Genomic DNA, 25445 nt, shown 5'->3' with positions numbered 1-25445 from the left:
CATGACCTGAGCCAAAATCAAGATGTCCAACCAACTGAGCTACCCAGGTGCCCCTGGTATTGATTTCTTTGTATTTATCTTTTTTGGTATTCTTATGCCTTCTTGAGTTGATGGATTGATGTTTTTAAATTTTTTTGATAAATTCTTAGTCACTGTTACCATTCTCTCTTATTCTTGGATTTCAATTACTGGTATGTTAGATCTCCTTTCTGTGTCTTCTATGTTTTTTACCTTCTCTTCAAATTTTTCCAAACTGCTATCTTTCCTGCTTAAGTATGAATATTTTCTTCTGCTTTATCTGCCAGTTCATTAATTCTTTCTTTATCTGTGCATAGACTGCTGAATAATCCATCTACTGAGTTCTTAATTCAGATTATTTTATTTTTCAACTCATGTATTTCCTTAAAGTTTTTTTTAATGTTTATTTAGTTTTGAGAGAGAGAGAGAGAGAGAGAGAGAGAGCAGGGGAGGGGCAGAGAGAGAGGGAGACACAGAATCTGAAGCAGGCTCCAGGCTCTGACCTATCAGCACAGAGCCTGACGCGTGGCTCGAACTCATGAACCTCAAGATCATAACCTGAGTGGAAGTCAGACACTTAACCGACTGAGTCACCCAGGCAACCCTTAAATTTCCTTTTTATTTTGTTTCTAGGTCACTGCTGACATTCTCAAATCTTATCTTCACCTGCTTGAACATAGTAAGTATAGTTATTTTGGAGCTTTGGTGTCTGGAGCTTCTGTGTCTGTTTCTATTATTATTTCTATTAATTTTCATTGTCTTAGTTTTTTTATGGTCTGGTTATTTTTATTGTGTTTTGGACATTGTATGTGCAATATTGTTTGTAGAAAGTTTTGAGGACTAGGATCATGTTAGTTTACTCCAGAGTAGATTAGTTTTTTACTTCTGCCAGATAGCTGGGGATACTAGCCATTCAGGACCACTTTAATAAAATTTCAGGGATTGAGAGGATGTATAGCTGAATAGAAGTCCTTGCTGGACTCTACCTACGGCTCGTACTTACACCCGGAACAGAGACTTTTGTGGTGTAAAACCAAATTGTTGGAGGCTCACTAGTCTTCTATGTGCTTGCCAGGCCTGGACATCAATCCCTCTCACCCTCAAACCTGTCAAAATGATAGCCTAATCTCTTGGCTTCTCAGTTTTCCCACCTCAGAACTGGCAAATGTCTCCTGGAGGAAAGTGGCCCCAAATGCCATGCTTTACTCCCAGGGTCTTCATCCTTTCCTAGATCCTGGCCTGGCAATTCATTATTATCATGGTGAAGCTCTTTGGTGCTTGCTAGCAGATTTTATTTTACTTTTCTAGATTCTCCCATTTCTTTTGCGGTAGGGTTAGTGGGAACTAGTCTACCATTACTTGAAACGGAAGTGTTTTGCTTTATTCTTTTCCTTCAAAATGGACTTTTCTTGAAAAAAAGAAAAGTAAATCTCTACTTCATACACAATAGTATATTCAACATGAATTAAAGGCCAAAATAAGAAAAGTAAAGCTTTATGACTTTTAGTAGAAAATCAAGGACTTTATCCTGATATGCTTAAGACAGAAGTACCCAGAAAGCATACCTAAGGGAAATAATTGCTGAATTAAATAAAAAGAAAATACAAAGTTTATAAGAACAAAAGTTGACAAAACTAAGGTTAAAATTCAAGCCCATTTCAAAAATTATTTTTAAACCTTCATAACTGGCCAAAGATTTGTATCCAGAATAAATTTTTTAAAAAATAAACCCAACAAGAAAAAAATAGCAAAAGATACAATGATCCCGAAGAGGATGCTTTCGTGACTGATAAGCATTGAAAAGATGCTTACCTCACCAATAATCAGGGAATTCAAAACTAAAGCAGTGAAATGTTTCATGTCCATCATAGTATAAAAAAAAAAATCTGTCAAGTGTTTGAAACATATTGGAGAGACAGGAAGTCACCCCAAAAACCAGACTACAAATGAGAATGGCCCATTGTTCTTTAAACCATCTAAAGCCGCTGTACTTTAGATGTCAATATCTATTGAAAATTGAATAATACTCCTTTTGATTCAACCATCCCAAAACTAGTTATAAACCCTTGAGGTATTAAACAGTGCATAAGGAGACTTATATCAGGGGCTTTGTTGTGTACCATTAGTGGTGATAAAAAATGGGAAATAACATATGTGCCCATCAATAGGAAAATGGGTTTAAAATATATATTTTAGGGGTGCCTGGGTGGCTCAGTCAGTTAAGTGTCCGACTCTTGATTTCAGCTTAGGTCATGATCTTACGGTTCATGAGTTTGAGCTCCACATCAGGCTCTGTGCTAACAGTGTGGAGCCTGCTTGGGATTCTCTCTCTCTCCCTCTCTCTCTGCTCCTCCTCTGCTCTCTCTCTCTCTCTCTCTCTCTCTCAAAACATAAACAAACTAGGGTGCCTGGGTGGCTCAGTTGGTTAAACATCCAACTTTGGCTCAGGTCATGATCTCACGGCCAGTGGGTTCGAGCCCTGCATCAGGTTCTGTGCTGACAGCTCAGAGCCTGGAGCCTGCTTCAGATCCTGTGTCTCCCTCTCTCTCTCTGCCCCTTCCCTGCTCACCCTCTGTCTCTCTCTCTCTCTTAAAAATAAACGTTAAAATTTTTTTCTTTAAACATAAACTAATAAAATTTTTTTAAAAAACAGATATTTTATATACTAGATTAGTACAAAGCAGTTAAAATTATTGATTGAACTGTGTCTGTGTACATCAACATGGATACATTTTGAGACTGTATTAATGAGGAGAGGAACATGTTGAATGGCAATGTGTACAGTATGACAAAATGCAAAGTTTAAAAGCAAGGAAAATAGAGGCATCCAGTAAAGCATCTGGCTCTTCATTTCGACTCAGGTCATGATCTTGCAGTTGGTGGGATCAAGCCCCGCATCAGGCCCCATGCTGACAGCTCAAAACCTGCTTGGGATTCTTTCTCCCTTTCTCTCTGCCCCTCACCTGCACACACACACACACCCCGCCCCCCCCATCAAAATAATAAATAAACTTAAAAAAAAAAGTAAGGAAAATAGTACTCTAAATTTCTTAAAGATATATACAGAAGTTGTAAAGATGTAACAACAGAAAGAGCAGAAAGGATTCACACCAACTTGCAGTTATCTCTAAGGGAAAAAGCGGAGGTTGGGGATGGAGAAAGAAAATGGAGACTTCACCTCTGGTGACAATGTTTTATTTCCTACACAACAAAAACAAAAGACAAAGAACTTGAAACAAATATGGCATAATGTTAAGATTTTCTTTCTTTTTAAGTTTATTTATTTTTGAGTGAGAGAGGGAGAGCGCACGCACTAGCAGGGGAGGGGCAGAGAGAGAGGGAGAGAAAGAGAGAATCCTAAGCAGGCTTGTCGCGGACAGTGCGGAGATCATGACATATCGTGAGATAATGGCCTGAGCCAAAACCAGGAGCTGGATGCTTAACCAGCTGAGGGAAATGACATCCCCCATTCCTGCTCTACCTCTTTTCTCTAAAGATTTTTTGGCTCAGTGGAAGCAAAGAGTTGATAAGATCTTTGCATATCAGAGATAGTAGCAGCAGACAAAAAATGTTCACCCTATAAGACAGAAGCAAATGAAAATCTCAACTGAATATTCATCAAATCTCTGGAGAAGGGAGGCCTTTCTAAGCGAAGAGTGGTAGAATTATTACACTGAAACATTTTTCTTGGATTTGACTGCATATGTTTTTCCCCTTTCCCTGTTTTATCCACCAAGTTCTTATCTACCAAGTCCCCTCCATTTCTACCGCTAACAGGCCACTGTCGTCTCCCCAAAAACCACAGCAGGGAACTAAACGCAACAACAGTATAACAAATGTATAAATCTGAGACTTCAACATAAACAGATTTTACTCTGGTTGAGATGGGGAACCACTACAGTTTGACCAGTGGAAGGATTACGATCTGACTTAATTGATCACAAATCCAGTCAAGCTGCATTGACAATAACCATCGAGTCCCAGGCAGAAGTCTGATTAGGGCCATTGCAATAATCCTGGGAGAGTAGATGACTGTCTGCACCAGGAGACAGCGGTAGAGGGAGAGAGAGAGGTGGTTGGACTCTGAATGTATTTTGAAGACTGAGCTGACAATGTGTTGATGAACTGAACTGGTTGTGGAGTTTGAGAAGAATGAAGAGTGATTCCAAGCTTTCTCACTTGAGCGCCAGAACTAATAGAGCTGTGTTGAACTGAGATGGGGAATATCGTGGGCAGGACAGGTTAGGGAAAGAATTTCAGGAGTTAGCTTTGGATGTGTTAATTTTGACTGGATTTTAGACATGCAAGCGGAGATGTGGAATAGGCGTATAGTGTTTATATAACGGGAAGAAGGAATATGTGGAAAGTCAGAGAAGCAGTAAAGACAGTAAAAGTTTAAAATGTTTGCACGGAGATGAGGCCCTGCTGACCTGAGTCTTGGGTCGGATAGCCATAGTATAGAGCAGATGCCAGTGCCCCTGGATTTCAGCCACTGTAGTTGGCTTTGACTGTTACAGATCAGTGGAACATACCTTTCATGATGCAGTTGATGATGGCTAAAGAATTTTGAACATTTTTTCCAGTTTTTTAAAGATATAATTGACATATAAAATTGCAATGATTTCATATTTGTATATATTGGAAAAGGCTTCTCACACTAAATTTAGTTAACATCTATCACCTCATATGGTTACAATTTTTTTAAGTAGGCTTCACACCCAGGAGCATGGAGCCCACCATAGGGCTTGAACTCAGGACCCTAAGATCAAGACCTGAGCTGAGATCAAGAGTCTGATCTGATCGAGCCAACCCAGAGCCCCTACAACTTTTTTTTTCTTGTGACGAGAACTTTTAAGAACTTAGCAACTTTCAAATATACAATGCAGTATTGTTAATTGTAGTAGCTGTGCTGTGTATTACATCCCCAGGAATTTATTTATCTTATAATTGGAAGTCTATACCCTTTGACGACCTTCACTCATTTTCCCCACTCTCCACCCCCTGCCTCTGGCAACCACCAATCTATTCTCTCTTTTGATGGGTTTGGTTTTATTTAAGATTACACATATAAGTGAGATCATACAGTATTCACCTTTCTCTGTCTGATTTATTTCACCTAGCAGAATGCCCTCAAGGCTATTTATGTTGTTGCAAATGGCAGGATTTCCTTCCTTTTTATGGTTGGATAATAATTTATTATATATACCATATTTTCTTTATCCATTCATCCATTGACGGACACTTAGGTTGTTTCCATATCTTGGCTATTGTAAATAATGCTGCTATGTAGGTGGGGGGGTAGCTTTTGAGACAGTGTTTCATTTCCTTTGGATATATACCCAGAGGTGGAATTGCTGGATCATACAGTAGTTTAATCTTTAATTTTTTGAGGAACCTCCATATTGTTTTCCATACAGACTGCACCAATTTACATTTCCACCAACAGTACACAAATGTTGCCATTTTCCCACATCCTTGCCAACACTTGTTACCTTCTTTTTTTCTTTTTCTTTCTTTCTTTTTTTTTTTTTTTTTAACAGCTAGTAAGGTGTGGGGCAATATTTCACTGTGCTTTTGACTTGTATGCCCCTGGTGATTTGTGATGTTGAGTATCTTCTAAGGTACCTGTTGGTCATCTATATGTCTTCTTTGGGAAAATGTTTATTTAGATCCTCTTTGCATTTAAAACTTGGATTGTTTTGTTTTGTTTTGTTTTGGTTTTGGGGTTTTTTTTTTGCTATTGAGTTGAATGAGTTCCTTATATATTTGTATATCAACCTGTTATCAGATATATGGTTTGCAAATATTTTCTTTCGTTTGGTAGGTTGCTTTCTCATTTTGTTGATCATTTATTTTGCTGTGCAGGAGCTTTTCAGTTCGGCGTCGCCCCACTTGTTTATTTTTGTTTTTGTTACTTGTGCTTTTGGTGTCATATCCAAAAAATCTTTGCCAAGACCAATGTCAAGGAGTTTCCCCCTATGCTTTCTTCTAGGAATGTTATGGTTTCAGGTCTTATGTGTAAGTATTTCATCCATTTTGGGTTATTTTTTTTTTAATTTTTTTTAACATTTTATTTATTTTTGAGACAGAGAGAGCATGAACAGGGGAGGGTCAGAGAAAGAGAGAGACACAGAATCCGAAACAGGCTCCAGGCTCTGAGCTGTCAGCACAGAGCCTGATGCAGGGCTCGAACCCACGGACTGCAAGCTCATGACCTGAGCCAAAGTCGGACGCTCAACCGACTGAGCCACCCAGGCGCCCCTCTTTTGGGTTAATTTTTATGAATGGTGCAAGGTGAGGGTCCACTTTCCCCCTTTTGCCTGTGAATGTCTAGTTTTTCCAGTGCCACTTATTGAATAGATTGTCTTTTCCCTGTTGAGTATTCTTGGCTCCCTTGTCTGACATTAGCTGACTACACATTCATGGGTTTATTTATGGGCTCTCAATTCTGCTCCATTGGTCTATGGGTCTGTGTTTATGCCAGCACCATACACTTTTGATGACTATAGCTGTGTAATGTAGTTTCAAATCATGACTTGTGGTACCTCCAGAGTTGTTCTTCTTTCTCAGGATTGGTTTGACTCTTTGGGATCTTTTGTAGTTCCAAATAAGTTTGGGGATTTTTTTTTTAATTTCTGTAAGCAATGCTGTTGGAGGGGCACCTGGGTGGTTCAGTCCATTAAGCATCCGGCTTCAGCTTAGGTCATGATCTCACGGTTTGCGGGTTCAAGCCCCACATTGGGTTCTGTGCTTACAGCTCAGAGCCTGGAACCTGCTTTGGATTCTGTGTCTCCCTCTCTCTGCTCCTCCCCTGCTCTCTCTCTCTCTCTCTCTCTCTCAAAAATAAATAAACATTAAAAATTTTTTTTAAATGCTGTTGGAATCTTAATAGAAATTGCACTGAATCTATAGATGGGTAGTATGGACATGTTAGCAATATTTATTCTTTCAGTCCATAAACACAGAATATATTTCCATTCATTTACATCTCCTTCAGTTTCTTTTATCAATGTATTATGGTTTGCAGTGTAGATATCTTTCACTTCCTTAAATTTATTCCTAAGTATTTTTGGTGTTGTTGTTTTTGATGTTATCATAAATGGGATAGTTTTCTTTATTTATTTTTCAGATAATTTATTAGTATATAGAAATGCTACTGATTTTTGTATGTTGATTTTGTATCCTGCAACTTTACTAAATTTATTGATTAGTTCTAACAGGTTTTTTTTGTGTGTGGAGTGGTTAGGGTTTTCTGCATGCAAAATCATGTCATCTGCAAACAGACAATTTTCTTTCTTTCTTTCTCATTTGGATGCCTTTTATTTCTTTTCCTTGCCAGATTGCTATAGCTAGGAATTCCAGTATTATGCTGAATAAGAGTGGTGAGAGTGAGGGGCTCCTGGGTGGCTCAGTCAGTTAAGTATCTGACTTCGGGTCAGGTCATGATCTCATGGTCTGTGAGTTTGAGCCCAATGTTGAGCTCTGTGCTGACAGCTCAGCGCTTGGAGCCTGATTCCGATTCTCTGTCTTCCTCTTTCTACCCCTTCCCCTGCTCATACTCTGTCTCTGTCTCTGTCTCTCTCTCTCTCTCTCTCTAAAAAATAAATAAACATTAAAAATAAAAGAATGGTGAGGGTGAGCACCCTTGTCTTGTTCCTGATTTTTAGAGCAAAAGTTTTCAGTCTTTCACCATTGAGTATGGTGTTGGCCATGGACTTGTCATACATGGCCTTTTTTATATTGAGATACATTCCTTCTATACTCAATTTGTTGAGAGTTCTTATTATAAAAGGATGTTGTATTTTGTCAGATGCCTTTTCTGCATCTCTGTTGAGATGATCATGTGATTTTTGGCTCTCACTCTATTAATGTCATATATCACATTGTTGATTTGCATATGTTGAACAAGCCATTATTGTAGAGCAGGGATAAATCTCACTTAATCACAGGGTATGAATGTGATGTTGAATTCAATGTGGTATTGAATTCTAGCTTGCTAGGATTTTGTTGAGAATTTTTGCATCTATATTTGTCAGGGATATTGGCCTATAGTTTTCTCTTTCTGTAGTGTCCTTATCTGGCTTTGGTATCAGGGTAATGCTGGCCTCTTAAAGTAAGTTTTGGAGTGTTCTCTCCTCTTTGATTTTTTTGGAAGAGTTTGAGAAGGATTGGTGTTAATTTTTAAGTGTTTGGTAAAATTCACCAGTGAAACCATTTGGTTCTGGGCTGTTCTTTGTTGGGAGGTTTTTGACTACTAATTTAATCCTTTGTCATTATTGGTTTGTTCAGATTTTCTATTTCTTCATGATTCAGTCTTGGTAGGTTATATGTTTCTAGCAACTTATCCATCCCTCCTGGGTTGTCCAGTTTGTTGGCATATAATCATTCACAGTAGTCTCTTATGACCCTTTTAATTTCTGTGGTATCAGTTGCAATGTCTCCTCTTTCATTTATAATTTTATTTATTTGAATGCTCTCTCTTTTTTCCTTGGTTAGTCTAGCTAAAGTTTTGTCAATTTTATTTATTTTTTCAAGAAACAACTCTTGGTTTTGTCAATCTTTTCTAGTGTTTTCCTATTCTTTATTTCATTTATTTCTGTTCTAATCTTTATTATTTCTTTATTTCTGCTAATTTTGAGCTTAGTTTGTTCTTTTTCTAGTTCCTTGAAGTGTAAAGTCAGGTTGAGATTTTTTTTTTTCTTGATGTATGCACTTATCACTATAAACTTCCCTGTTAGAACTGCTTCTGCTGTAATCTCATAGTTTGATTTGTTGTGTTTCCATTTTCAGTCATCTCAAGGTATTTTTTAAATTTCCATTTTGATTTCTTGTTTGATCCATTAGTTGTTCAGGAGTCTGTTGTTTAACTGCCATGTGTATGTGAATTTTCTAACTTTCCTCCAGTTACTGATTTCTAGTTTCATACGTTGTGGTTGGAAAAGATAGTTGGAAGGATTTCAGCCTTCTTAAATTTGCTAAGACTTATTTTGTGACCTAACATATGACCTGGCTGAGAAAATGTTCTTTGTGCGCTTGAGAGTTATATGTATTCTGTTGTTGCCAGATGGTATGTTTTGTGTATGTCTGTTTGGTCAATAGTGTTGTTGAAATCTGCTGTTTCCTTATTGATTATTTGTATGGATGACCTATTCATTTTGAGAGTGGGTTATTAAAGACTACAACTATAATTATATTGCTGTTTCTTTCTCTTTTTAGTTATGTTAATATTTGCTTTAGTATATTTAGGTGCTCTGATGTTGGGTACATAAATATTTACAACTGTTATATTGTCTTGATGGATTGACCTATCATTATATAATAATTTTCTTGGTCTCTCTTGACCATTTGTAGATTAAAATTTATTTTGTCTGGTATGCTGTCTTTTGGTTACTGTTTGCATGAAATATCTTTTTCTGTTTCTTCACTCTGTCTTTGTGTGGCATTAAAATTTTTTTTAAATTTTATTTTAGAGAGAAAGAACATGAGTGGGGGAGAGGGGCAAAGGGAGAGAGAGAGAGAGAGAGAGAGAGAGAGAGAGAGAGAGAGAGAGAGAATCTCAAGTAGGCTCCTTGCTCAGCATGAAGCCCAACACAGGGCTCAATCCCACAACCTTGGGATCATTACCTGAGCCGAAATTAAGAGTCAGACGCTCAACTGACTGAGCCACCCAGACGCTTCCATCTTTGTGTGCCATTAAAGCTAGAGTCCCTTATAGGCAGCATATAGTTAGATCTTGTGTTTATATACATTCAGCCTTTCTATGTCTTGTGATTGGAGAATTTGATCCATTTACATTCATAGTCATTATTGATAAGTAAAGCCTTACTCTTGCCATTTTGGTTTTTTTTTTTTTTCTGTTTTGTAGATTTATTGTTTCTTGCTTATGTTGCTGTCTTGTTTTGTGATTTGGTGGCTTCCTGTAGCTGTATGCTTTGGCTTCTTTATCACAATCTTTTGTTTATCTACTGTAGGTTTTTCTTTTGAGAATTTTTACCATGAAACTTACATAAGATATCCAATAATGTCCTATTTTAACTGATAACAACTTAACTTCAATAGCATACATAAACTTCATACATTTACTTCCCCCTCTCACATTTTAGGTTATTGATGTTACAATTTACATTTATTTTGTGTCCTATAACAAATTATGGCAGTTATGGTTACTTTTAACACATTTGTTTTTTAGCTTAAAAAAATTCAAGTGTAATTAACATATGGTGTTATATTAGTTTCAGATGTAAAATATAACACTTCAACAATTCTATATATTACTCAGTACTCATCACAATAAGTGTACTTTTAATCTCTTACACATATTTCACCCATCCACCCACCCACCTCCTCTCTAGCAACCACTGGTTTGTTCTCTATATTTAATAGTCTGTGTTTTAACTTTACTTTTTAATTTTAATTTTTTAAAAGTAGGCTTCATGCCCAGCATGGAGCCCAGCATGGGGCTTGAACTCACGACCCTGAGGTCAAGACCTGAGCCAAGATCAAGAGTAGGATGCTTAACCAACTGAACCATCCAAGCACCCCTGTTTTTTAACTTTTAAACTGGAGTTGTAAGTAAATTATACACCACCATTAAATATTAGAGAATCTGCCTTTGGTTGCATATTTACTATTGCCAGTGAGTTTTATACATACATTCATATGTTTACAATGTTAATCAGCATCCTTTTTTTTTTTTTAATTTTTTTTTTCAACGTTTATTTATTTTTGGGACAGAGAGAGACAGAGCATGAATGGGGGAGGGGCAGAGAGAGAGGGAGACACAGAATGGGAAACAGGCTCCAGGCTCTGAGCCATCAGCCCAGAGCCCAACGTGGGGCTCGAACTCGCGGACCGCGAGATCATGACCTGAGCTGAAGTCGGACACTTAACCGACTGAGCCACCCAGGCGCCCCAAGTTTGAGTCCATTCTAAAAGAACTAAAGTTTTACTCCCCCCATTCTGTTTTTTTAAAAAAAAATTTTTTTTTTTAACGTTTATTTATTTTTGAGACAGAGAGAGACAGAGCATGAACGGGGGAGGGTCAGAGAGAGGGAGACACAGAATCTGAAACAGGCTCCAGGCTCTGAGCCGTCAGCACAGAGCCCGACGCGGGGCTCGAACTCACGGTCTGTGAGATCGTGACCTGAGCCGAAGTCGGCCGCTTAACCAACTGAGCCACCCAGGCGCCCCACCCCCCATTCTGTTTTATGTATATGATGTCATACTTTACATCTTTTTATTTTGTGAATCCCTTGGCTGATTTTTATAGATATAATTGATTTTTCTGCTTTTGTGCTTTAACCTTCATACTGGTTTTATAAGTGATTAATCTACTTTTATTATATGTTTGCATTTACCTGTGAAATTTTTTCCTTTCTTAACTTTCTTATTCCATTAAAAAAATTTTTTTAATGTTTATTAATTTTTGAGAGAGAGAGTTTGAGCAGGGGAGGGCAGAGAGAGAGGGAGACACAGAATCGGAAACAGGCTCCAGGCTCTGAGCCGTCAGCCCAGACCCTGACGCGGGGCTCGAACTCACGGACCGCGAGATCGTGACCTGGCTGAAGTCAGACGCTTAACTGACTGCACCACCCAGGCGCCCCAATCAGCATCCTTTTATTACCACTTGAAGAACATCATTTAGCATTGCTTGTAAGGCAGGGGTAGTGGTGATGAAATCCTTCAGCCTTTATTTATTCAAGTAGGTCTTTTTGGGGCACTTGGGTGGCTCAGTTGGTTAAGCATCTGACTCTTGATTTTGGCTCAGGTCATGATCTCATGGTTTGTCAGTTCAAGCCCCACGTTGCACTCCACGCTGACAGTGTGGAGCCTGCTTGGGATTCTCTCTCTCTTTCCCTCCATGCTCGGGTTCTCTTTCTCCTTCAAAATAAATAAACTTTAAAAAAAAACTTAAAGTCTTTTCTTGTCCTTCATTTCTTTTTAAAAAATTTTTTTAATGTTTATTTTTATTTTTGAGAGAGAGAGACGGACAGAGTGTGAGCAGGGGAGGGGCAGAGAAAGAGAGAGAGAAAGAGACAATCCGAAGTGGCATTAAATTTTTTTTTTAAATTTTAGTTTAGAGAGAAAGAACATGAGTGGGGGAGAGGGGCAGAGGGAGAGCTCTGGGCTGTGAGCACAGAGTCCGACGTGGGGCTCGAACCCACAAGCTGGGAAATCGTGACTTGAGCTGAAGTCGGACACTTAGCTGACTGAGCCACCCAGGTGCCTCTGTCCCTCATTTCTGAAGGACAGTCTTGCTCCTGTAGTATTCTTAGTTGACAGGTTTTTTTCTTTCAATATTTTGAATATATCATCCCACTTTTTCTTGGTCTGCAAAGTGTCTCTTGATAAATCTGCCTATCATGTAATGGGGGTTCTCTTATATGTGATGAGCTGCTTTTCTCTTGCTGCTTTTAAGATTCTCTCTTTGTTTTCATTGACAATTTAACTGTAAGGTATTTTTGGTGTAGTTCTTTTCAAGTTCAACCTATCTGGGGTCTTTTGGGCCTCATGAATCTAGATGTCTATTTATTTCTCCAAGTTTGAGAGTTCTTTAGTTTTTATTGCTTTAAATATACTTTCTGTCCCTTTCTCTTTCTCCTCTCCATCTGTGATTCCCAAAACATGTATATTATACCTTTCAATGGTGTTCCATTAGTCGCTTGGGATGTGGACTTTCGTTGCTTTTTTCATTCTTTTTCTTTTTGCTTCTCTGGATACTTTCAGATGAATCTATCATCTTCTAATTACTGCTTCTTTCTTCTGCTTGGTCAAGTCGGATAGTGAACCTTCTATTGAATTCTTTAATTCAGACATTGTATTCTTTTTTTTTTTTTAATGTTTATTTATTTTTGAGAGAGAGACAGGGTGAGGAGGGGAGGGACAGAGAGAGAGGGAGACACAGAATCTGAAGCAGGCTCCAGCTCTGAGCTGTCAGCACAGAGCCTGACATGGGGCTCGAACTCCCAGACTGTGAGATCATGACCTGAGCCAAAGATGGATGCTTAACCAACTGAGCCACCCAGGCACCCCCAGACATTATATTCTTCAGCTCTAGGATTTTTGTTTGGTATTTGGGGGGATTAATATTTCTTTGTTGAACTTCTCATTTTGTTCATGCCTTCTCATTTGTTCATTGTTTTCTTAAGCTTTAGTTGTTTGTATGTTCCTGTAGCTCACTAAACTTCTTTAAGAGGACCATTCTGGATTCTTTGTCAGACAGTTTATAGATATCCATTTCTTTGCAGTCAGTTACTAAAGCATTACTGGTTTCCTTTGGTCATGGCATACCTTCCTAATTCTTCACGATTCTTGGTTCCTTAGTTGGTATCTGCACATTTGAGTAAGCTGCCTCCTCTTCCAGACTTTATAGGTTTGCTTTGGCAGAGATAGTTCTTCCCTGGTCAGCTCAGTTTTGGGTTCTGGCTGGGTCAAGTGGTGGGGCTTGCCATAAGGGTCTCTATTTGGGCAAGGCCACTGCCCAAGCTCTGAGGTCATGGAGATGCTGCTGGTTAGGATTAATCAGATAGGACTGCTGACTGGGTTCCTTGTCCAAGTATAGCTATAGGACCAGAGGATCTGGACAAGCTTCCTGGTCAGGCGGGATTGAATGCTACACTCAGGAGTAGGTGGAGCCATGAACCTGCTTCCCTGCCTGGGGAGAACCAGCAGAACAGGCTCAAAGGCTGGCATGGTTCATTGGCTGGGGACCCGAATCAAGCAGAACTACCCAGTGGCTTGAATCTGCATGTGGACAGAGCTGTTTGCTGGTTTCTCTGCTCAGGTGCCACTATAAGTGGACTGTAAGATGGGCCATACAGTCGCCCTGTACTCCAACAGACCCCTGGCTGGGCTAGCACAGGAGCTATGTTCAGTAGTAGGCAGGCTTCAAATCTGCTTCCCTGCCTGAACAGGGCTTTAGAACAGGCTCTACATCTGGTCAAACTTGTCTGGGAACCCAAATCGGGCAGAACTGCCTACCAAGCTCCCTGGGAAGACAGGGTCACCAGCTTGGCTCTGCCGATGGGTAGAGCTATTGGCTGGGCTAGGAATTTGGAGCATTTTTACTGTGTGCCAGGCACCGTACTTAGCATTCTGGAGGCCTGACCTTATTGAATTGTTTCAACAACACTGTACTTAATCCCATTTTGCAGATGAGAAAATTGAAGTGGACAGTAATTAGGGAGCAGTAATGAGGGGAAGGAGGGAAACTGGGAGTCAGACCCAGGGCTACATGACTCAAAAGCCCCATGTTCTTAACCTCTATGCCTTTCTGTTTGTTATTGTAGAGTCCTTTGTTGGTCTCTTCAAAGGTGAGATCATACAGATTCTTAGTTCTAATGGCTTCTCTTTAGCTCTTGGTTATAGACTTTACTATTTCTATGGGGAAGGATAAAGAGGATCTGTCAGGTGTGCAGTTTCTGCTCTTATGTACAAATATCACAGAATCACAGACACACTTAAAAAAATCTTTAAATATATCAATATCTGGGGAAATCTTCTTTGAGGTATTCCTATTTTTAAAACTAGTGATAATTCTATTTTAATAACTTTTTCCACTCCTTTTTTTTTTCTTTTTTTTTTTTTTTTGGCCAGAGACTCTATCTACATGTCAAGCCTCCCAAAAGTCTATTAATGTCCCCAAATTACCCCAAAGGGTAAGAAATCTGTCTTCTGCAAAACCCTAATATCTGACAAATGTGTTGGGCAAGTCAAGGAGGCTGTAGGGAGGTGTCAGAGATATAAATGGGAAGTGAGTCTGAACTTAAAAAGCAGGAATCAGGTGCTAATTGTATTCAACAAGACAGTAAAGATCGAGATGTTCACTCTTAGGAAGATGTAGATGAAATGAAGCCTAGATGAAAGGAATCACCTCATATTTAGTAAAAAAAACTAGTTATTTATGTCCATGATCTCAACTTCTCATTTAGAATGATGATTTTAAAGTTTATTTATTTTGAGAGAAAGGAAGAGCATGAGCAGGGAAGGGGGACAGAGAAATTTTTTAAAGAGAATCCAAAGCAGCTTCCATGCTGTTAGTGGGAGCCCTACACTGGGCTTGATTTCACAAAATTAACCATGACATCATGACCTGAGCTGAAATCAAGAGTTGGGACACTTAGGGGCACCTGGGTGGCTCAGTCGGTTGAGCCTCCAACTTCGGCTCAGGTCATGATCTCACCATCTGTGAGTTCGAGCCCCGTGTCGGGCTCTGTGCTGACAGCTCAGAGCCTGGAGCCTGCTTTGGATTCTGTGTCTCCCTCTCTCTCTGCCCCTCCCCTGCTCATGCTCTCTCTCTCTCTCTCTCTCTTTCTCTCTGTCAAAAATAAATAAACATTAAAAAAAATTAAAGAGTTGGGACACTTAACCGACTGACCCACCCAGGTGCCCGTGAATGTTGATTTTTAAAATTGTTTTAAAAATTAAAAAAAAAAATTAAATATTTATATATTTGACAGACAGAGAGACAGAGCTCAAACAGGAGAGGGGCAGAGGGCGAGAGGGAGGCACAGAATCTGAAGTGCGCTCCAGGCTCTGGCTGTCAGCACAGAGCCCAATGAGAGGCTCGAACCCACAAACTGTGAGATCATGACCTGAGCCAAAGTCGGACGCTTAACCGACTGAGCCACCCAGGTGCCCCTTTTTATTTTATTTTTTTAACATTTATTTATTTTTGAGAGAGAGAGAGACAGAGTGTGAGCAGGGAGGGGGAAGAGACAGGGAGACACAGAATCTGAAGCAGGCTCCAGTTCTGAGCTGTCAGCACAGAGCCCGACACAGGGCTCGAAATCACGAACCGTGAGATCATGACCTGAGCCAAAGTTGGATGCTTAACCGACTGAGCCACTCAGGTGCCCCTTAATTTTAATTTTTTAAAAAAGTAATCTCTACATTCAACATGGGGCTCAAACTCACAACCCCGAGATCAAGAGTCACCAACCAGATGCCTGTATTGTATTTATTTTTAATTTTTTCTTAAACTTAAAAAAATTATTTATTTATTTATTTATTTATTTATTTATTTATTTATTTATTTATCTAGAGAGCACACAATTAAGCAAACAGAGGAGGGACAGAGGGAGAGGGAAAGAAAGAATCCCAAGCAGGCTCAGTGCTGTCAGCACAGAGCCCCACACAGGACTTGATCTCATGAACCGTGAGGTCATGACCTGAGCCAAAGTCAAGAGGCAGACGGTTAACCAACTGAGCCAGCCAGGCACCCAGGCCAACATATTTTAGAAAGGCTGTGGGTGTGTAGTTGGGGACCATAGTGAGGTTCCCCAAGAACCTGGAAATGATGGAGAGAATGACCTCAGAGCTAAGTGATGAAATCTATAAGAATTGTATTAAAGCTGAGTTCTTCAGAGTCAGCTTGTCAATAGGGAGCTTTCCTGGGAATATGTCAAAAAAGATGTGTCTGGTCCACTCACAGTTGGCCGGGATTGACTATGAGAGGCCCCTATAGGCACCTCATCCTCTGAGCAGGGCTGACCCTGCTGTGGAGATGGGGCCAAGGCTGGTTGTCCTTCAACACATGAATCCACATTCTTCCCACAGCCCGGGGGGGGGGCGGGGGAGGTGGAGATATGCAGGTCATGTGGACCCAAACATCATTCTCCCTATGAGTGGTCTCTATCAATAAATGGGCCTGCTGATTTTTTACGGCAGTCCTGAGAACTTGCCTCATGGCACCCAGCCCCTGAAAGAAGGGGCTCTCCACAGGCCAGCCATATGCCATTCCCAAGCCTGCAGGGCCAACAGGCAGACCCCACCCCAAGGCAGTTCTGTCAGCGGCCTCCCAGGAGGTCTGGCCATAGCGGTTCAGTTACACACTTCAGCTCCCTGCTCAGCCTCAGCCTTGGAGACTTTACTTTAAAACCAGTGACTCTTGACAATTTTCCCTGTGTCCCTAAAAGACGTTGAAGTCCTAGCCCCAGTACCTGTGAATGTTGATCCTATTTGGAAATAGGGTCTTTGCAGATGATCAAGTTAAGATGAAGTCATTAGGGTGGACCCTAATCCGATCTGCTGTCTTTATAAACAGGGGGAATTTGGACTTCACAGATGTGAAGATACAGAGAGAACATCATCTACAAACCAAGGAACGACTGAGACCACCAGGTCTAGGAGAGAGGTGAGGAACAGACTCACGGCCCTCTCAAGGAACCCATCCTGCTGACCCCTTGATTTAGAACTTCTAGCCTCAGAAGTGGGAGACCATCCATTTCTGTTGTTTGAGCCACCCAGTTGGTGGAACTTTTTTACAGCAATGCTAGGAAGCGAATATACCTGGTGCTGGACTTTTCACCAGGGGACTCAGAAGTAAGGCTGTTCATGAAGAGTCCCCCATTTAGCCCTGGTCCCTGACATTACCTGTTGCTGGAAAAGCAATGCCCTAAGAATATGAACTCCCCATGGGTATGGTTGGTGTGACCCTCACAGAGTCTCTGGCCGTGGGGGATTTCTACGAGCAGGGACAGGTGTTCCACAGGGCTGAACAAGTATCATCTAGTGCTTTTTTATTTCTAGGTGGTTTTCAGATAAAATAAGCATTTCAGCGACGCAGGTAGAAGACGTTAGCACCAAAAGATATTCCTAAAGACAAATTATAATTTACTACTGCATCTCTTATCATTCTGCCCCCAACTTAAGTAAACTTAGGCTGTTTATTTCAATGGTTTGCAATCCCTACAAATTTACTTTGGAATTTTATTTTTTAACTGTGTACTAACTTTCCAGTAAGAAAGTTCAGACACTTAAAGCTATTTGCACAAAATGGCAGTTTTTTTTTTTTTTTTTTCAACATTTATTTATTTTTGGGACAGAGAGAGACAGAGCATGAACAGGGGAGGGGCAGAGAGAGGGAGACACAGAATCGGAAACAGGCTCCAGGCTCTGAGCCATCAGCCCAGAGCCTGACGCGGGGCTCGAACTCACGGACCGCGAGATCGTGACCTGGCTGAAGTCGGACGCTTAACCGACTGCGCCACCCAGGCGCCCCAAAATGGCAGTTTTTTAAATGAAATGTTACAATTCCCTTGTTGAATGTAAAAACAGCTGTCATGGATTACCTCAGATGGCTTGCCTCCACAGGTTAAAAAGGCAGATACCTTTTGTTTAGTATCAAGCAAAAAAAGTGACCACCAATTTTGGCCAAGTAAAAACATGGAATTATAGTCAATGTCATATATATTGTCTATCATAGTCACTCCACGTGAAATAATTACCTGAATTTCTGAAATAGTCCTTGTTTCGTAGTCTGACCTCCTTTTTTTCTAGACTTCCATTTTTTAAAGGATTAATTCTGGAAGCAATCCAGTGAGGTTGACAGGTTGTCTCCCATTTTAAGGATTGAAAATGCCGAGGTCCGGGAAAGGCCTCTTGTCCAAAGCCAGAAAGAATAAAAATTGCAAGAGGAACAGATATCTATCACACTTTTTGCCTTCTCATTCCTTCCACGAGTGTTCTTTGATTGAGAGCGGCATTCGTGCTCGAATTCTTCGTCAGGTTTGGGCTCATGCAGATGAAGGAGACACAGTGCTCGCTTCTGACTCACGTTTATCAGATGATCCCTGGGCCGAGTACCCCAGCACCCGCTACTTCACTAAACCACACCTGTGAGTGAGGTCTGGCTCACCCCATATTATGGAGGCAACTGAGGCTCTGAGGGGTTTCTTGCATTGCACAAGGTCACAGAGCTAGTTTGTGACTGCTTAGGGTTGGTACCAGACCTAAGTGAAGCTCAAATCCATCATTATAAAGAAATTATACCAGGCAGTCCCCACAACGAAAAGAATCCTTGCTAAGTCACTCCCTAGCACCCACTCTATGCCAGATTCCACACGAAGCCACTTCATAGCTTTATCTCATTTCGTCCTCTGCAAGGTAGGAGGGTTATTTCTGCTTTTTCCAGCTGAGGAAACAGAAACTTAAGGATGTCACGTATAAGTACAGTGGCGTGGCTGAAAATTGGCAGGGGCAGAATTTGAGCCCAGGTCTGACTTGGTTGAAAGGATGGATAATTTTGTTCTGCTGCACGGAAGGCAATACGGTACGAAGCCGAATATGACAAGCATCAAGGAAGTGCCATGATGGGGCGCCTGGGTGGCTCAGTCAGTTAAGCGTCTGAGTTCAGCTCAGGTCATGATCTCACGGTCCTTGAGTTCAAGCCCCATGTCGGGCTCTGTGCTGACAGCTCGGAGCCTGGAGCCTGCTTCGGATTCTGTGTCTCCCTCTCTCTCTGACCCTCCCGTTCATGCTCTGTCTCTCTCTGTCTCAAAAATAAGCATTAAAAAAAAAAATTAAAAATAAAAAGTGCCATGAGGTCCCCACGGGATTCAGAGTTGGTGATGAGGGTGACCAGGAAAGCTTCGTGGAAGCTTTCCAGGAAGGGGGGCTATGAAGCCCCCTCCACGGTGGGGAAAGTATGGAGGCAGGGGAGAAAGTCTTGTCCTTATTGTCCCCTCGGCCACTGCTGCCCTTGTGGCCAGCGTGTGCTGGAGACTCTTCGGTGCCGACTTCGTGCGTAGGACGAGATACTATGCAATTGTGAATCAAGAGTTGAAGCAGGCAGAGAGGGCGTGTGGAGGGGTGTTTGCGTGGATGCAGAGAGAAGCCAGAAGAAAAGTTAAGCCGGGAGCCTCTGAGGCCCACAGCAGGAAGGGACTCCCCGCCACAGTGGAGTGGAGCAGATGTGTCCTCCGGTGGGCCACAGCGTCCCTTTGCCTTCTTATTTTGCCTGGCCCCTTTCTCCTGACTGCCACGCAGATCTTTTTCACAGATACCCACCCTGAAATAATCTTTCACGAGGTTCAGTGTTTCGGGCGAGCGATGGTGCTGAGGGAGGGCTGCCCTTACGCAGGCCCCCACATTTCTAAACCTGTCATTCTTATTTCTCTTTGGAGAGAGGCAGAACGACTCTCCAATGCAAAGAACCGTTGGATTGCTTACCGGTCTTACAGTTTACTGTTGTGACTGGCCTTTGCTTGAGAAGTGCAGGGAGTCTCATGAAGTGACATCTTTGGCCTGCCAGTCGAGTGCTGGGAACATGAGTCTGAGGAAGGAGAGGGAGAAGAGGTGCAGATTGGGGTATAAACCCAGAATTCATTGCTTTCAGAGGCTTCTTTTTTTTTTTTAAGTTTATTTATTTATTTTGAGAGAGACGGAGACAGCATGAGTTGGGGAGGGACAGAGAGAGAGAATCCCAAGCAGACTCTGGCGCTCCCAGCACAGCCTGACGGGCTCAAAGCCACGAAGCTGCAAGATCATGACCTGAGCAGAAACCGAGTCGGGTGTTTAACCGACTGGGCCACCCAGGCACCCCAGAGGCATTTTTTTAAGTAGGCTTCATGCCCAGCATAGAGCCCGATGTGGGGCTTGAACTCATGACCATAAGGTCAAGATCTCAGCTGAGATCAAGAGTCAGACACCTGACTGAGCCACCCAGGCGCCCCTGCAGAAGCATATTCTGAAGGACTCATGGCACACTTTTCCACCCTCCTGATGCCCTGTTTCTATGACTTGACCACAATCGTAACATCAGTGCCTGCTGCAGCAGAAATGCCCCGCACCGTGTTTGGCACAGAGCTCGTGTCCAATAGGTGTGGTATCCAAATCAGAGTCAGTCTGTTCTCCCTCCAGAAGACTGTTTTTAGCAGTTAGCTAACAACTTATCCCTGCTGCTAAAGAAAGTACTTCTTGAGGGGCACCTGGGTGGCTGACTTAGTCGGTTAAGTATCTGACTGCGGCTCAGGTCATGATCTCATGGCTCCTGAGTTCGAGCCCTGCATCAGGCTCTCTGCTATCAGTGCAGAGCCTGCTTCAGATCCTCTGTCCTGTCTCTTGCCGCTCCTCCCCTGCTCGCTCTCTCTCAAAAATAAAATAAACATTAAAAAGAGAGAGAAAGAAATTACCTTTCGAGCTACACTGGATGCTGCCGGAACAGAAAGAGTGCAAGGTCATTCACAGTCGTCAGTGAGGTCAAACCCACCAGGCTGCAAGGTGCCATCGACGAGGAGGTGGACGTGAATGGTGGTGTCCCCACCGACACACAGTCATGCTGTGGGTGACCGCAGGCTGCACCCACAAAGCTGAGCTGACGCGGAGAGGAGCTCATCTGGCGGCTGCCCTCAAGACCCCTCCCCAGCTGCTGGGCACGCTCAGAGGACTAGCTAACCATCGTTGGCCGTTAACCAGGTAAAACCAGGGCAAGCGGCTGTTATGCCCTCTGCAGCCGAGGCTCCCCTTGCGGCTAAGCCGGGGCTCTGCCCCTCTTTGGAGAGTTGGGAGTCTCCCTTTGTTTCTGCCCTTTGGGCCCTCCTTGCCACAGGTCCCGTGGGACTGAGCAGCTCTGAGTATGTCTCCCGAGAGGGTTTCGCATCAGCCATCACCAGTTTTTGGAAGAATTAGGAATGAGAAGTGGCAGGTACTACTTCCTGGGCTAAAACACACACAAATCGATCAGAACTCCCAAATGAAGATGTTGATTCTTATTTCAAGTAAAAATGCCCGCCTTGCCTGGAAATGTTGCACAAAGAGCTGAGGGAAAGAAACCCTGTCTTGCCAAAGAGCTGGTAATCCCTGAGAATGGGTGAGGGGTGCACACGAGACGCGAGCGTCAGAATGAGGTGTTCTCCCCCCGCCAAACATCTTACTTTTAATAGTTATTTGGCAGAAATCTGCATTTTTTTTTTTTTTTTTAATTCGGAATGTGCTGTGCCTTTGTTGGCCAGCTCTGTGTACCAGTCTGTCTGCCTGTTTCCGCCGGCTTGTCATGCTCACTAATTAGAGAGCTGCCGCCTGATTCACCTTGTTAATTAGAGGGACTTGCACACGGAGCCCTTCGGGCAGTGCGCGCGAGAGCCTCGCACCAGTGCCCCGAGAACGAGGCGTCTGTGAAGTCATTCTTCTCATCTACCTTCTATTTTTTATTTGAAATGAATAAATCATTGAGATTTTCCTTGTGGAGTGAGAATACGAGAACTCACATCTCTGTAAGATGTAAATCACATGTGATCAATAGGAAGGCACGACTCCTGTATTGTACGTACATGATTTCCTAATTTACTTCTTGTCAGTGTAGGAAAAATGGCCTGGCATGTGTGTCTCCTCTCTGTGAATCAGTGTCCTTCGTCTGGCGAAAGAGGGTGTTGAGTGAGAAACACAGCTGCTCTGTGTGAGCTCTCGGAGCCTGGCCTGGCGGCTTGTTGTTCGCTCGCAGAGGGAGGGAAGCCTCTGAAATCCCGGCCTCCAAGGAGGGTGTTTGACCAGAAACTTCTCCCCAGCCTCCCCTGGGCCCCGCCTGCTGGGGAAGAAACAGGGCACAGCAGGTAATTCTTTTGTAGTAGAGATCCCGCTTAGCGGAATTGGGGGTTTAGATGCGTTCGTGTGCCTTTAAAAGAAGATTTAAAAAATTTAAATGATATTTTGGCTTGATCAGACCATGGACCCAACCCCAGAAACAGTTGTATCTTTAAACAACATGTTGCCTGCTTTTCCTGCCTGCATACGGCCCTTTAGAAAGCAGTTTCAGCAGCTTCCTCTCCAACTACTTGGTGAAAATTAAGTATTCCAGTTAAAGGAGACTAGGAAGAGGCAGTGAACTCTCATTGGTTGAAAGGCAGGTGGGTAGAGAAAGTAAAGAAAGGAAGGGGCTCAACCCCACCACATCTAGGTGTCTCTGCTGCGGAGCCTGATTCAAGAACCCCATTATCAGTCTTTGTGGTTAATTAATTTCTTAAACACGGTTAACCTTTCCCCTCATCCATGGCATTTGCAGTAATCGTACATGCTCACTTGCAGAGATTCAGGCGAAAGATTTTCAAATATTTCTTAGAAAGTAGAATTTTATACCTGCTCCTCCTGGGAAGGGCACACACCATGGTAGCTGTTTTCTAGAGTGCTTTTTCCACCGTCACGAATATCCATTTTTGTGCCCACAAGCACACATTGAGCACTTGCTGAATGCAAAACACTGCCCCAGCCCTGAGGGAAGCCCCAGCATGCAGAGACCATCTCCGTCCTCAGGACACCATGTGCAGATGGAGGAAAGAACCAGAGAAGCAGCAAATTGTACCACACAGAGTGGCGGGAGATCTGGAGCTTGCACAGAGGAAGGGAGTTGGGACTGAGGTCCCAGAGGGAGGGATGTCTGCAAGGGCTGCTGGGGAGCAAGAGAACTTGCCACGTGGAGATGGCCTTGAAGGCAGGGAACACCGTGCACACAAATGTGTGGGACGCACAGCCCAGCCCACTGCAGGGGGGTGTGAGGGACTGCCAGGGCTAGAGAGTGAGTGAGTGAAAGGAGAGACAGCTGCAGGGGCAGGGAGCGGCAGTCGGGTCCCGAAGGCCAGCCTTTTACCCTGGACGTCACCGGGGTGTTTCTCACTGCACTATTACTGTGCACACCGTTCATCCAATGTGTGTCAGCCCCAGGCGGGCCCCCTGGCTCTGCAGGAGCAGGTCTGTAGGACTCTAGGGGAGGATGCAGAAGTGTGCTTGGCTTCTGTGGCACACTGGCCCTCCGCACAGCTCCAGCCCTGGGTGCAGGAACCGTCCGATGTAGGGAGCAGGGACGTAGCTGGCAGTGGATACTAGTGGGCCAGGAACTTCCCAGGCAAAACCAGCTGCCTCTGTGAGAGCCTCTGCCTGTTTGACCTTGAGAATTGTACCAAAGATTCGGGAGGCAGCGTGGCATGCAGTACTTCCCAAACACTCGGTTCGGTTCCTCAAACGGGATTTGAGCACCTGCCTTTTGCTAGGGTCAGTGCAAGTAACCGGGGATGCAAAGATGAAAAAGACACCATCTCCTGGCTTTACGAAGCTTACAAGAGACAGGCAGAGTGACGCATGTTTGCAGAGATACAGGGAACACACTGCTAAGTATCAAAGCAGCAGCCGGGAGAGGGTGGCATCACGGGGGAGGTGACACGGAGTCTTACGGGATGAATGGGGCTGAAGATAGACAAGGAACACAGCAAGGAGATGCAAATGTGCACGGTGTGTTCAGGGGCTGCAAGGACTCATCCAGGCTCCCACTCGGAATGATTCTGGAGGGTTTGCAGGAGGGCCCTGGGTGAAGAGGATGGAAGGATTTAGGGCAGGTTGAATATATAGAGGAGGCTTTTGCCACCCAGGTGTCCAACAGGGGCACCTGTCACAACGCTTTCCAAGGCATCCTGCCATCCGATGGCAGCGGCTTTTTTACCATCCATGGCAAGAGCCAGCCAGGTCTGAACCAGTACAGACTGGGAGGAGATTCTGAGGTTCAACGATCAAGTCTTGGGGGATGGGAGGGTGAGGGCTGCCTAGGAGGAGGAGGCTGCCAGCCTAGGGACTAAGCATCAGAGTGAATTAATGCCTCCTATTTGTAGACCCAGCAGTTGTGGCTTGTAGCTATGTGAGACTTCCTCCTTCACAGTTTACGGGGTTCTAGCTACAGAATGGAAAATCCAGACACGTTCACACCCGCCGTCCAGGTGGTGTTGGACATGACGATGAATTCGTCACCACCAGAATACACTGCTGCTTCTCAATTGGCTGTAAAATGACAATTGCAAGCTGTACCAACCCTAATATGGTATGCCCCCCCCCCTTTTTTTTAAACAAAGTCCCTCTTCCCTATGGTGGGTGGTCAGGCTTGCGCCAGGCAGGAGGCGGAGCCAGGGGACCCAGATCTGGCCCCCTGTCTAACTTAGGAATCCCTGGGCCCCAGCTCACCTCCATGGGTGAGAGCACCTTCTTCTCAGATAAGTCCTGTCTATGGAGCAAGCATTTCAGGTCACCGCATGAGGCTCAAGTTCACAGTGATGTCGCATTATTGACTTAGAGGAGTTCGGCAGCCCCCAAATCTGCTTAGTGCGTTCTACCTGGGGAAAGTCAGGAGGCATGACTCCACTGTCTCCAGGATGCTCCCACTGCCATCAGGCTTCGCTGTCCAGGGTTAGAGAAGTGGTGTGGATTGATCTGTAATCCAGCAAGATTTAATCAGCATCATTTATGTATGCCAGGCACTGAAATGGTCCCTCAGAGAGCCAGTGTGCCTGGGAGATGCTTCTCAGGAGGGGCCACACGCTTGGGGCCTCTCGCAAACACATCGGTGCTCCGACAGAAACCCGGGTCTCTGTGGACGTAAAGAACACTTTTGGTGCCAGACTTTGTTCCTTTAGCAAGTCATTTGCTTCAGTAACATGAGTGACAAGAAAATGAAGATGTGGAACACGCACACACACAGAGTGAAATGAAAGCAGTATTAAAATAGCAACTGAAAGCCTCGTCAAGTTTTCTCCCGGGACATGAGGCCCTCTCAGCCCACGCCACCCCCATTGGGTGCCCACCAACCGTGGCCCCCACTGTGGGCTGAGTGCCACACGTGATGCTCATGTTTGCCAAGTGTGTGACAAATTCCTGGAGGGCAAAGTCTTGCCCAC

The 25445-nt window shown here is 43.3% G+C and overlaps 1 long non-coding RNA gene across 3 annotated transcripts in view; it reads left to right on the top strand.

Annotated features, from left to right (window-relative positions):
• The window catches only part of LOC147573519 (uncharacterized), a 212039-nt gene that overhangs the window by 179872 nt on the left and 6722 nt on the right, over positions 1-25445 (top strand). For 2 of the 3 annotated variants that reach the window (XR_015244845.1, XR_015244843.1), the window contains 2 exons: positions 652-697; positions 17063-17152. This is a non-coding gene — a long non-coding RNA (uncharacterized LOC147573519). Of the gene's footprint in view, positions 1-651; positions 698-17062; positions 17153-17547; positions 17719-25445 lie in introns of those variants that run through there. The other variant, XR_015244844.1, reaches the window with a different exon arrangement.

Source organism: Puma concolor, chromosome E2, assembly GCF_028749965.1.
Source record: "Puma concolor isolate L17-30 chromosome E2, mPumCon1.1.hap2, whole genome shotgun sequence".
In the NCBI taxonomy this organism is placed as follows: Eukaryota; Metazoa; Chordata; class Mammalia; order Carnivora; family Felidae; genus Puma; species Puma concolor.
Note: the sequence above shows the minus strand (reverse complement) of the source record. Positions and strands in the feature narration are given on the sequence as shown.